This window comes from Eleutherodactylus coqui, chromosome 2 (genome assembly GCF_035609145.1).
Source record: "Eleutherodactylus coqui strain aEleCoq1 chromosome 2, aEleCoq1.hap1, whole genome shotgun sequence".
Classification (NCBI taxonomy): domain Eukaryota; kingdom Metazoa; phylum Chordata; class Amphibia; order Anura; family Eleutherodactylidae; genus Eleutherodactylus; species Eleutherodactylus coqui.
In genome coordinates this window covers 341,214,376-341,228,093 of record NC_089838.1, presented here as the reverse complement: position 1 = coordinate 341,228,093, position 13,718 = coordinate 341,214,376, and positions in this window count along the sequence as shown.

Sequence of the window (13,718 nt, the reverse complement as noted above, 5' to 3'; positions counted from 1 at the left end):
TCCAAGTATAGGTCTTTGCGGTGGGTCCATATGTGACTACAGAGACCTATTCTTCATCCGAAGATTCATTCGCAGTGGGGACATCGGTTTCCAAACAGAAGATGGTCCCAAAAAGGGTTGGCTTGACGTGTTTTCCGCTTGATACATTTCTCTTTTTTGACCTCCATTCGTGCCTCTTGAAGAGAGACGACGTGCTTTACACTAATCCAGATGACTCCTGGCATTGTGCACTGTGGTCTTAGACTTGTGTGCAGCTGCTCCACCATAGAAACCCATTTCTTGAAGTTCCTTATGAAGAATTCTTGTGCTGATCGGCATTTCTGAGCTCAGAGCAGTGAGGGGACAGGTGATTATTACACACCATGTGCTTCAGCACTCAGCAGCCCAGCTCTATTAGTCTGCAGGTTTAACCCTTCTTGTCTGAGCTGTTCTTGCATATAACAGATCAGAACTTTTATAAACCGTCTCATGGTGAAGGTAACATCCTATGACTGGGCCATGTTTATAGTAACATAGTATGTAAGGGTGAAAAAAGACACATGTCCATCCAGTTCCCCCTATTAATACCCAATGTTGATCCAAGGGAAGGCAAAACGAAAACCCAATAGGGTAGAAGCCAATTATTCCTCATTTCTAGGAAAACATTCTTTGGTGACTCCAATCTGGCAATCAGAATAAACCCCAGATCATGCCCCACCTGCTGTTATTAATGATATTAACATTTATTACTGTATCGTCCAGGACCCTCGTATACTCTATTATCGAATTCACCATCACTGCGGCCTCAGGAGAGAGTTCCATAGCCTCACTGCTCTTACAGTAGAGAACCCCCTTCTGTGTCGGTGTACAAAACCCTCTTTCCTCTAGAAATAGAGGGCACCCCCTTACTACAGTCCTAGGAATAATCCATGGTGGGAAAGATCTCTGGACTGACCCCTGATATATTATACATAGTTATTAGAGGGCACCCCCTTGTTACAGTCCTGGGTATAACAGATGATGGGAGAGATCTCTGTACTGACCCCTGATATATTATACATAGTTATTAGAGCACCCCCTTGTTACAGTCCTGGGTATAATAGATGATGGGAGAGATCTCTGTACTGACCCCTGATATATTATACATAGGTATTAGAGGGCCCCCTTGTTACAGTCCTGGGTATAATAGATGATGGGAGAAATCTCTGTACTGACCCCTGATATATCTATACATAGTTATTAGAGCACCCCCTTGTTACAGTCCTGGGTATAATAGATGATAGGAGAGATCTCTGTACTGACCCCTGATATATTATACATAGTTATTAGAGCACCCCCCCTGTTACTGTCTTGGGTATAATAGATGATGGGAGAGATCTCTATACTGACCCCTGGTATATCTATACATAGTTATTAGAGCGCCCCCTTGTTACAGTCCTGGGTATAAATAGATGATGGGAGAGATCTCTGTACTGACCCCTGATATATTATACATAGTTATTAGAGCACCCCCTTGTTACAGTCCTGGGTATAATAGATGATGGAAGAGATCTCTGTACTGACCCCTGATATATCTATACATAGTTATTAGAGTGCCGCCTTGTTACAGTCCTGGGTATAATAGATGATAGGAGAGATCTCTGTACTGACCCCTGATATATTATACATAGGTATTAGAGCGCCTCTTGTTACAGTCTTGGGTATAATAGATGATGGGAGAGATCTCTGTACTGACCCCTGGTATATCTATACATAGTTATTAGAGCGCCCCCTTGTTACAGTCCTGGGTATAAATAGATGATGGGAGAGATCTCTGTACTGACCCCTGATATATTATACATAGTTATTAGAGCACCCCCTTGTTACAGTCCTGGGTATAATAGATGATGGAAGAGATCTCTGTACTGACCCCTGATATATTATACATAGTTATTAGAGCACCCCCTTGTTACAGTCCTGGGTATAATAGATGATGGAAGAGATCTCTGTACTGACCCCTGATATATTATACATAGGTATTAGAGCGCCCCCTTGTTACAGACCTGGGTATAAATAGATGATGGGAGAGATCTCTGTTTCCCCCTGATATATCTCTACATAGTTATTACAGTGTCCCCTTTGTTACAGTCCTGGGTATAATAGATGATGGGAGAGATCTCTGTACTGACCCCTGATATATTATGCATAGTTATTGGGTCACCCCTCAGCCATCTTTTTTCTAAACTAAATAGCCCAAATTTTGATAACCTCTCTGGGTATTGTAGTCCATCAATTCCATTTATTACTTTAGTTGCCCCCTTTGTACTCGCTCAAGCTCTGATATGTCCTACTGGTGCCCAAAACTGTCCACAATATTCAATGTTCTCGTCATTTGCCACTAGACCTATTTGCCTTGGCAGCAGCTGCCTGACACTGGTTGCTCCAGTTAGGCTTACAGTTATAAAAGCCCCAAGTCCTTCTCCATGTCCGTGTCCCCAGTGGTTTCCCATTTAGTGTGTAATGGTGACATGTATTTCCTGCCCCTGTGCAGAACCTTACATTAATTGCAATCTCCTTGTGTTAATTTCATTACATAGTTTTGCATCATCTGCAAATATTGATATTTTACTGAACAATTCTTCTACCGGGTCATTAATACATATAATAAAAAGAATAGGGCCCAGAACCAACTTAGGGAGTCACAAGGCCGGCTATGTTATCCCTGCTACCATCCCACCTCAATTGATGACCAAATCACCTGAGCCACCAGGATACCCAGGAATCACCAGAGCCACCAGGATACCCAGGAATCACCAGAGCCACAAGGATACCCAGAAATCACCAGAGCCAGCAGGATACCCAGAAATCAACTACTCTGATACACATAGAAGGAAGGAAACAGTCGTGTGCCTCTAGTAGTGACCTACAACCCACAGCTAGGGGTTCTAAGGAAAACCGCAAAGAAACTCCATCATACCTACACAAGGATGACCGCCTGATGACCATATTCCCGGACCCTCCCCTTCTGTGTTACAGGCAACCTCCAAGTCTGAGGATCTTTATAATCTGGAGTGCATTGTCCTCCGACACACAAAAAGGAAATTATCCCTGTAATGTAAGGCGCTGTAAGACCTGCTGACATTTACGGACCGCAGACAGGATACAGATCCCCAACACACAGCAGGACTATAAGATCACAGGGACATTCACATGTTCCATGTCCAATATTGTGTACCAGATCCAGTGCAGTAAAGGTCCTGTTGGGGGGGCTTTATATTGGGGAAACAGGACAAAAACTGAAAGTGAGGATGAGATCTCAGCATCACACGATTACAGAGAGAAAGAGAGAATTACCTGTGGCCGAGCATTTCTCTAGTCATAGACATGACATAGAACATAAGCCGGTTACCATATTAAAAGGTAATTTCAAATCTCTATGTCACAGGAGAATTTGGGCGTATACATTTATCATGACCTTTGACACTCTCCAGAACAGAATGTTATCAGAGGGTGCTATCTATGGCAGTGGAGAATATGGAAAATCTGTTGCAGAGATAACACGCTGGCCTAGGAACCCCCTAACACCAATCTAGAGATCATAAAATGTTCATATCCCTTGTCAGCTGAGTATTTACATATTTACTCCTCTACCCATCCGATTCTGGTATTATTTTTTTATTTTGTAAATCCGTTTTTATTGGTTTTCCAAACTTACAAGGTGATCAGAAGCAGTAAATCAGTAATTTATATGCCTTAATAAACATTAACAACTTTCTCAGGCTGTTTCCTCACCAAGGTTTCTGCACAGCAAAGCGCCTGGTGCGTCAGCCGACAACGTAGAGACCTCTGCTAGGTTGAATCCAGTTGATAGCTGTTTACGTGCTCCACCGCCAGTGAGGTGGTAGCGGTCTGGTGCGGTGAGGCACAGTCCGAGGCTACAAACATGAATCTTAAACTTTATAATTTTACTATAAAAACATAGGGGGGAGGGTGTGAGGGGGGGGGGGGGGGTAGGGCTAAGGTGAGAGGGAGAGGGGGAGACGGGGAGGGAAAGGGGGAGAGGTGGGGTAGCTGGTGTGAAAAAATATATTTGAGGCTGACCCTTATTCTCGTACCTCCTGTCCTCCTGCCGTGTCCTCTCTCGGCTGCGTCCGCGTCTTAGCTAAGTTAAATCCTCCATCTCAGGGCGTTGCTTGTTATCTCTATTTAATCAGAGGCTGCAACGGTTGACGTCTTATGAACTTGGGATTCACCGTCCGGGGTCTATCCAGGTGGGGTTTTTATGAGGGGGGTGATGCGGCCTGATATTGGGTGAGCATGTACTGCGTGCTCCAGGGCTCGCATCTTATCTTAATTAGGCCTATTTTAGCTGCCTCCAAGGGGACCAGATCTGCAGGAAACTGGCATGTGTTCCTTTGTTCCAGTTAGATAGTTCTTCCATAGTGCAAAGTGAGTCCACTTTAGCTTTCCACTGTGCCAAGGTGGGGGGAGATTTTTGTAGCCAGAGAGTTGGGATGAGAGCCTTTGCCGCATCTATCATAAATGCAATTAATTTGTCTTTTAGTGGGTGGAAGTGAGGAGAGGGTCTCCAAAGGAATATCATTTCCTCTGAAAGGGTACACCCCGGTTTGAGTTTCTGTATTACTATCTCTACCTCCTTCCAGAATGTTAAGATATCAGCGCAATCCCACCAAATATGTTTAAAGGAGCCTATCCCTGTGTTGCACCTCCAGCATCTGTCATGTCGAGCGAGTTTGTACGCGTGCAGCCATTGTGGTGTTTTATACCACCTTACAAGAAGTTTGTAGTGGCTTTCTTGTAGTAGTATACAAGGTGATAGGCCAAAGGCGGTTTGTAGAATCAGCTTGACATCCGCATTGGAGAGAGAAATATTTAACTCCCTTTCCCACGAGACCAAGAAGGTTGGTTTATAAAACTCCGGGGGAGAAATAATTATTTTTCGGAGGTGGGCAATTATTTTAGTTTTGCTTATTTTGGGATCTTGGTTAATGAGTTTTTCGAAAGGAGTTTCTGGGCGTATAGATCTAAATTTTTCTTTAAATTCCTCTATTACATTAGTTATGTGAGCCTTTTGCAGAAAGGACATAGTTGTCCTGGGCGCTAGATTAGCTACTATATCCCTGGTGTTTTTGTGTATTTGTGTTTGAAGGTCCTTTATTTTTACATGGAATAGGGCCCTGCAGAAGTTTCTCGTCTGGCCGTCTGTGGGTCTTCCCAGGAGGTTATTTATAGTACTCAGGGGGCAAAGAGGGGAAGGGTCCGTGGCCAGAGATTTTTTGAGACCATCCCATATCTCGCATGGTCCTCTAATCAGTGGACTAAATTGTTTTTTCCTGTATTTGCTCTTTTGTGGGAACCATAGGTCTTCTATCAAGGTATCCCCATGTGAGCCTGCTGCCAGTAGGTGGAGTATTTCGTCTTTGGTGGGGGAGTTAAGTACAAGCCAGTAGTTTAGCTGTATCGCCCGGTAAAAGTCCTGAACACACGGTAGTCCAATTCCTCCCTCTTCCTTTCTCTTGATCATGAGGCTATATGCCAGGCGTGGCCTTCTCTGCCTCCATGTGTAGCTAGTGAAAGCTGCGCGTAGGCTTTTGAAAAAGGCCTGGGGGAGAGCTATTGGTAGCAGTCTGAGCTTATATAAGATTTTTGGCAGGACATATGAGTTTATCACATTCTTCCTGCCGAACCAGGTGATAAACTGTAAATCGTATGTGTGCAGAAGATGTTTTACCTGTGACAAGAGTGGTAAGAAGTTGTGTTTATATAGGTCTTCACTTTTTTTGGTGATCGAGATCCCCAGATACTCCACTGATGTGTTTGACCACTCGAAGGGTGAGCCGGAGCTGAGGGAGTTGAATCTTGTTGGAGGTAATGAAATGTTTAATATGGTGGACTTGGGGAAATTAATTTTAAAATTAGAGACGGAGCCGAAGGACTCGAGCAATGACGTCAGGCACGGAATGCTCCTCTCAGGTTCGGTTAAAACAAACATAATGTCGTCTGCGTATGCTGCTGCGTTTAGGACTCTAGATCCCACTGCAAGGCCTTTTATGTTTGGATTTGTTCTGACGCTCTGCAAGAGAGGCTCCATAGAGAGGATAAAGAGGGTCGGGGATAATGGACAGCCCTGACTGGTTCCGTTTCTAATGTCGAATGGAGGGGATAGTAGATTATTGACTTTAAGTCTGGCATAGGGTTCTTGGTATAGGGAGAAAATAGCAGAAATTAATTCCGGAGGGATATTGAAACGGGACAGGACTTTTTCCATGTAGCTCCAGCTCACCCTATCGAACGCCTTTTCGGCGTCTGTACTCATCAGGACCATCGGTATCTTATGGGATTGGGCGAAGTCAATTGCGTGTAATAATCTGTAGCAATTCTCTCGCCCCTCCCTGCCTTTAACAAACCCCGTTTGTTCTCTGTTTATCAATAGAGGTATTAGATCCTCTAGTCTTTTTGCAAGCAGTTTAGCCCATAGCTTTATGTCCAAGTTTATCAAGGATATAGGCCTATAGCTGCTGCAGAGTTGTGGGTCCTTATTATCCTTGTGGATAAGCGTAATGTGCGCTTCTTGCGCTTGTCTAGGTAAAAGATTTCCAGTCAAGAGAGCGTTGAATACGTCTGTGAGTTTTGGGGCGAGAATCTCTTTAAAGGTTTTGTAGTACCTAAGGGGTAGGCCGTCTGGCCCCGGACTCTTCCCCTCGGGGCATTGTGTTGTTAAGTCCTCCACCTCTTGCAGTGAGACTGGTCTTAGCAGGGAGTTTGCTTCATCTCTGTCTAATGATGAGAGCGTGATAGAGTCTAGAAATTGTTTTATCCGTTCTTCCTTGCTACTCTGCTCTTCTCTGGGGTTTTGTCTTTCTAGGTCGTATAGGCTTGCGTAAAAGCGTTGGAAACTCTCTGCTATTTCTTGGGAGGTGTGGACTGTTTTGCCTGAGTGGTTTTTGATTGCGGTAATGGTGTTTTTAATTTTTGCTTTCTTGATAAGGGCAGATAGGAGTTTACTCCCTCTATTGCCGTGGGCGTAGGCAGTGTGCTTAAAATATATGAGCTTTTTGTTATGTCTGGTTTCTAATAAATTCTTGAGCTCCCGTCTCAGCTTCTCCAGGTTATCTAGATTGTCTAGGATTTGCGAGAGTTTTGCCTTTTGCTCCAGTTTCGCTATATTGATTAAGAGATTGTCTATCTCCGCTTGTTCTTGTTTTTTGGCCCTTGTTCTGATTGATATCAATAGACCCCTAACATACACTTTATGCGCTTCCCATATCATTGGGGCCTCTACGTCTTCCGTATTATTTAGGTGAAAATATTCTGTGATCATTTTGCGTAAGTGTTTTCTGTCTGCTTCTGAATGTAGTAATGAGGAATTGAGTCTCCAGATCCACTCCCTACGTCCATCTGCTTTAAGTTTAATGTCTGCATGTATGGGAGCGTGGTCAGAGATGGTTGACGCCTCAATTTTTGTACCCTCAAGGTTCGTAAGCATACACTGGGAGACAAAAATGTAATCAATCCTCTGGAATGAGGAATGTACCTGGGAGAAGTGGGTGTAATCTTTTATAGAGGGATTTAAAGAGCGCCACGTATCTACGACTCCCAGCTCCCGGAGCATTGTGTTAAGTTTTTTAATTTGTTTTTGAGGGATTCCCGATTTCCCTGTCGAGGAATCGAGTAGGGGATTCAATGTAATATTTAAGTCCCCCCCCTAGGATAATGGGGCCCACCGCAAACTCCTTCAGGATCCTAAGCTGCTCCACCAACCAATTTATCTGGTCAGAGTTTGGAGCGTAGAGGTTTGCTATTGTTAACTTAGTTTTGTTAAGGGTTCCTTTCAGAAAAAGCGCTCTTCCCATCTCATCTGAGTATTTGGACTCAAGGCAGAAGTCCAAAGACTTATGGAACAGGATAGATACCCCCTTGGAGGCAGATGTTGGGTGCGAGTTATGGTATCCCTGGGTGAACAGTCTCCCTGGGAGGCTGGGGCAGTTGTTTAATTTGAAATGAGTTTCTTGGAGTAAAAGTATCTTAGTTTTGTATTTTTTTGTGAGTTGAAAAATACTGTACCTTTTTTGAGGCGTGTTAAGACCCCGGACGTTGAAGGACGTAGTTCTTATTGCATCCATTTTTCTGTTCCCTGGAGGAGACTTGATGTTCTGCTGTTTTGGCTTCCGGGCTGGGAGAGGGCACCGCAGAGACAAGGCGCACTGAGAGATATAACACAATTATTAGCAGTGTTTAATAAGTACTGGTTACTACGAATTAGAACGGAGAGCAGAAGAATACGAGTATAGGGTTGGGGGGAGCGGTAGCAGGGGTCGCGGAAGAAGGGGTGGGGAAGGTGTTTAAGTAGAGGGAGAGGGATAGGATGGGTAGATAGATGGTCCTTAAGACCACTTTTATTTGCCAAATCCGCTCTCACGAGAGCGGATTTAGCTACTTTTTATAATTAGAGATACGGGGGTGCTCCTGGGTAAGTGAAAAAAAAAAAAAAAGAACCAAGAGCTCCCCTGTATGCGTGAGGCGGGGTAAATAAGAGAAAAAAGAAAATAATCAAAGCCTGAGTGGGTACCCAGAGCTTCAGTCCTGTGTAAACTGTGAACTGCCTGATCGGAGGGGCACAGGCAGGCTCCATCTTCTATTATGGGGTGGTCCAAACACCTACGGAAAGTACTTTTCCGGCGGGAACTTTAAGGGGGTAGCTGAATCTGGAACGACTAAGCCAATAACAGTTCCTTTCCAGGAGGTTAACAAATCAAACCGTTAAAAATGGTTTGAATGTCACTTGAACTTACGAGGGTATCCTGGGAAACTGTGTATCTCCTCAGGTGTCTCCCAGAGTGTTTTCCTCTCTAGGTTTCTTCTTGTGTTTCCCCCTCGGGGATTTGGCGTAGTTGGCTGTGTGCCAGGTCTCTGGAGCAGGTAGATGGGGTAGGTTCGGGAACTCGGGAAGCGGCATCCAATTTGGCAGCTCAATCGGCTCGAGCCCAAGGTGTTGCCAGCAGCCTTGGAGGTCCTCCGGAGACCTGATATTGATTCTTTTCCCTTTGTGGGTGATGCCAATGTCAAACGGGAAGAGCCAGGCGTATCTTATATTTTTCGCTTTAAGGCTCTCGAGGAAGGGCTTGAGTTGTCTGCGTTTAGCCAGCGTTGTGGGTGAGAGGTCCTGGTAGAGCTGAATTGTCATGCCCTCGTACGTGATGCTCCCCGCACTTCTTGCAGCGTTTAAAATGGCCGCTGTATCTGGGTAGGCGAGAAGTCTACAGATGATGTCTCTCGGGGGGTCACTGGCTGTGGGTTGTGGTCTCAGGGCTCTATGAATCCTTTCTATGTTGATGGACGATGCTCTATCTGCACCCAGCAGGTTGGTGAAGATTTCTGAGGCTATTTTCTGTAAAGTATCCTGAGCCCAGGATTCTGGGAGCCCTTTAATACGTACATTATTTCTGCGATTTCTGTTCTCAATATCTTCTTGCATGGGAAGCATTTTGTTTAGGTGCAGGTGCTGTTCTTTCACAATCACAGCCTGCTCTCCAGTGTGTGAGGTAACCGTTGCAGCAGAGCTTTCAAGTTCCTCCACTCTCCTCCCCAGGTGCCTTACTTCCTCTTTTATTTCTGACAGCTCTGTCAGAACTGGTTTTAAGGATTTTGTCAGCAAGTCCTTCATGAAACCCTTTGAGAGGGGCTCGTCTTCTTCCTCATCAGAAGAGCTGTCAGCCTCCCGCGCTGTACTCGGGGCCGCGGCCGCTGCCGGCGCCATCTTGCCAGCGGCTTGTGGGGAGCAGGAGCTCCGTTCTTTTAGGAAGCGCTGCAAGTCGGACTGACCTCAGACCTGGCGGGGGGTTCCCTGGTGTTCTCCTCCTCTTTCCCTTGAAGTCTTCCCCATTTTCGGTAAATATCGCTGTTTGCTGGAGCCTGTTACTGTGCCTCGGTGACGGAGCAAAGGATCTAAGCAGCCATCACGCTCCGCGGTCAGGCTCCGCCCTCTGATTCTGGTATTATTTTAAGTGCAAATTAATCACTTCATGTCTGTGCTTTTTCATCCCGTTATGGCATTGATTTAAGTCCAAATGAATCACACCAGGTCTGAGCTTGTTCATATTTATGTATAAATGCATGTTTCTTCAGATGAACTCCATAAGCCTGAGGAAGAACCCTGCATAGGTTCAAAAGCTCACTATAACATAATGTGTTTTTGTTAGCCATTAAAAGTTACATATCTTCATGATTACTTGGTTTCTCTTACTGAGCACAATCACGCCTTGTGTTGATGCATACATGAGGTTCGGGTGGGATTCGTTTGTCTGTTGGTGTGAACAGTCTCCTGCTCTGCTTGTATGCCATTTACCATCTATGGTGAGCCATATCCCTAGGTTCCAGCATGGGGCTGTCCCTATTTGGATGATCGTCCTGCATACAGCCAGGACTCCCTGAGGTTAAGTTGTCTTGTTACAGTAGAGACTCACGAAACAATGAGGACCCTTGTCGTGGGCTTGTGAGCTTAAGTATCTTGGTCAAATATGAACCAATACCTCGTATGTACTTTAGCTATTCCATCTGCTGATGCATGTTGGTACTCCAGGTAAGTGTTTTGCTGTTTGTCAGTGTTTGTTGGATGTCGTCTCACAAGACCCATTTGCAGTTCACTTTACTTTGATTTACAGTTATTGTACGCTTGAAGCAGAAGTGACAAACCTATGACATGGCAGATTATGCTGCAGGTTTTAAGCAGAATCCACATCAATTGCGCATATATTCTGCATCTGATCCACAGCAAATCCATGTCAAGAAAGTGTTCAGAGGATTCCAGTTGAAAATGGTGTGGATTTCTTCCTCATACATATTTGAGATGAATCTTCTTGATGAAGATTCCATGCAGAATCTACATCAGGTTATCCGCATGTGGACTAGTCCCACTGACTGAGACTAAGGGCTCATTCACACGAGCCTATGCGTAAGACACTGCGAGTCTCTCACAGCATTGTACGCATCGCAGACCATACGCTCTGCTGGCAGAGAGGCGGCAAGGATTGTGTAGGGCTGCGAATGGCACTGAGCATGCCAGGGATTCTGATGTCATGGACATGTGTGGTATTTTTTTTTTGTATAACAGCCGGGCGCTCTGTGCAGAAAACATCTGGATGCAGAAGACAAGCGGGGACACCCCGCTTGTCTGCTGCATTTTCCACTCCAAGCGCTCGGCTGTATGACAGCCGGGCGCTCAGAGCGAGGGAACAGCTGTATGCAGAAGACAAGCGGGGATGCCCTGCTTGCCTTCTGCATCCTCCGCTGGCAGTGCAAGGTGATCGCTCATCTTGAGCGATCATTTTGCACTGTAAATGACACAACGATGATCGCTTGAAAGTTGCTTGAGCGACATCTTTTGAGTGATAATTGTTGTGTCTAAATGGGCCTTTAGGGGAATCTTCAAAGGAATTCCACAGAGTGTCTCACTGTCTGCTCCAATTGTATGTGAGAAGTCTTATGTGCACACAAATCCCTGACACATGACACCAGCTAGTATCAATTGGCAATGAAGGTCTTTTGTTTTATTAAGATGCAGTCAAAGTATATATGTATATAGTGAAGGAAATAAGTATTTGATCCCTTGCTGATTCTGTAAGTTTGCCGGCTGTCAGACATGAACAGTCTATAATTTTAGGGTCGGTTAATTTTAACAGTGAGATAGAATATCCCCCAAAAATCCAGAAAATCACATTGTCTAAGTTATATATATTAATTTACATTTTGCACAGAGAAATAAGTATTTGATCCCCTACCAACCATTAAGGGTTCAGGCTCCTCCAGACCAGTTAGACGCTCCTAATCAACTCGCTACCTGCATTAAAGCCAGCAGTCTTAAATGGTCACCTGTATAAAAGACTCCTGTCCACAGACTCAATGCATCAGTCAGACTCTAACCTCTATAACATGGGCAAGACCAAAGAGCTTTCTAAGGATGTCAGGGACTAGTTCATAGACCTGCACAAGGCTGGAATGGGCTGCAAAACCAGAAGTAAGATGCTGGGTGAGAAGGAGACAACTGTTGGTGCAATAGGAAGAAAATGGAAGACTTTCAAAATGACTGTGAATCGGCATCGATCTGGGGCTCCATGCAAAATCTCACCTCGTGGGGTATCTTTGATCATGAGGAAGGTGAGAGATCAGCCTAAAACTAAACGGGGAGGGGGGGACTTGTTAATGATCTCACGGCAGCTGGGATCACAGTCACCAAGAAAACCATTGGTAACACATTACGCCGTAATGGATTAAAATCCCGCAGTGCCCACAAGGTCCCCCTGCTCAAGAAGGCACATGTGCAGCCCGTCTGAAGGTTGGACGATTCTGAGAGTGATTGGGAGAAGGTGCTGTGGTCAGATGAGACAAAAATTTGGCATTGACTCAAGTCGCCGTGTTTGGAGAAAGAGAAATGCTGCCTATGACCCAAAGAACACCACCCTCACTGTCAAGCATGGAGGGGGAAACATTATGTTTTGGGGGTGTTTCTCGTCTAAGGGCACAGGACTACGTCACCGCATCAATGGGAGTATGGATGGAGCCATGTACTGTAAAATCCTGAGTGACAACCGCCTTCCCTCCACCATGACATTAAACATTGGTGGTGGCTGGGTCTCCCAGCATGACAATGACCCAAAACATACAGCCAATGCAACAAAGGAGTGGCTCAGAAAGAAGCACATTAAGGTCCTGGAGGGGCCTAGCCAGTCTCCAGACCTTAATCTCATAGAAAACTTGCTGAGCTAAAGATCAGAGTTGCCAAGCGACAGCCTCAAAATCTTCATAATTTAGAGATGATCTGCAAAGGGGTGTGGACCAAAATTCCTTCTGACATTTGTGCAAACCTCATCATCAACTACAAAAACCGTCTGACTCCTGTGCTTTGCAACAAGGGTTTGGCCACCAAGTATCACGTCTTGTTTGCCAGAGGGATCAAATACTTATTTCTCTGTGCAAAATGCAAATAAATATATATAATTTAGACAATGTGATTTTCTGGATATCTTTTTTCCGATATTCTATCTCTCACTGTTAAAATTAACCTACCCTAAAAATGATAGACCGTTCATGCCCTTGACAGCAGGCAAACTTACAAAATCAGCAAGGGATCAAATACTTATTTCCTGCACTGTATGTATATACATTTACTAAGTAAGCGAGGTTAGGTGGCTACAATCTATATAATTGGTGTGAGAGAAGGGGGCATCAGTCAAATGTATATAAAGCAGTGTATAGTCCATGTTCTGTTCGCCTATTTCATATAAACAAACTATGTAACTTCTGGGTGCGGTGCAGGAAACAGACACCATCTTAAGTAGATTGTCTCCTGTGAAGTATGAAACAATGTCCTTGTTATATCTTCAACAGTGTTCTTCATGCCTCTGGTGTCTCTGTTGTATCCCGAGCCCATGCATAATACCATGGCCCACTACATAGTTGTGGATGGAGGCTGGAGAATATCCTACAGGCTGGGGGCTTCCAGGTTTGGATACATGGAGGAGATGGAAGTAGACGAGTGTCAACTGGGCTGCTTGTAAGTGCCCATGTTCAGGATGACACGGCGATGACAGATAAAGGCAGAGGCGCCACGTTTTTAGAAAAAATTGCTTTACTCAACATAAACTGAGTAAACATGGATTTTCTCCATAGGAGGGCCCTGGTACTTTACACTAACAACAGGTATCTCCTTCCTACGTTCACAGAGCTCCACGGCATGTGGACTT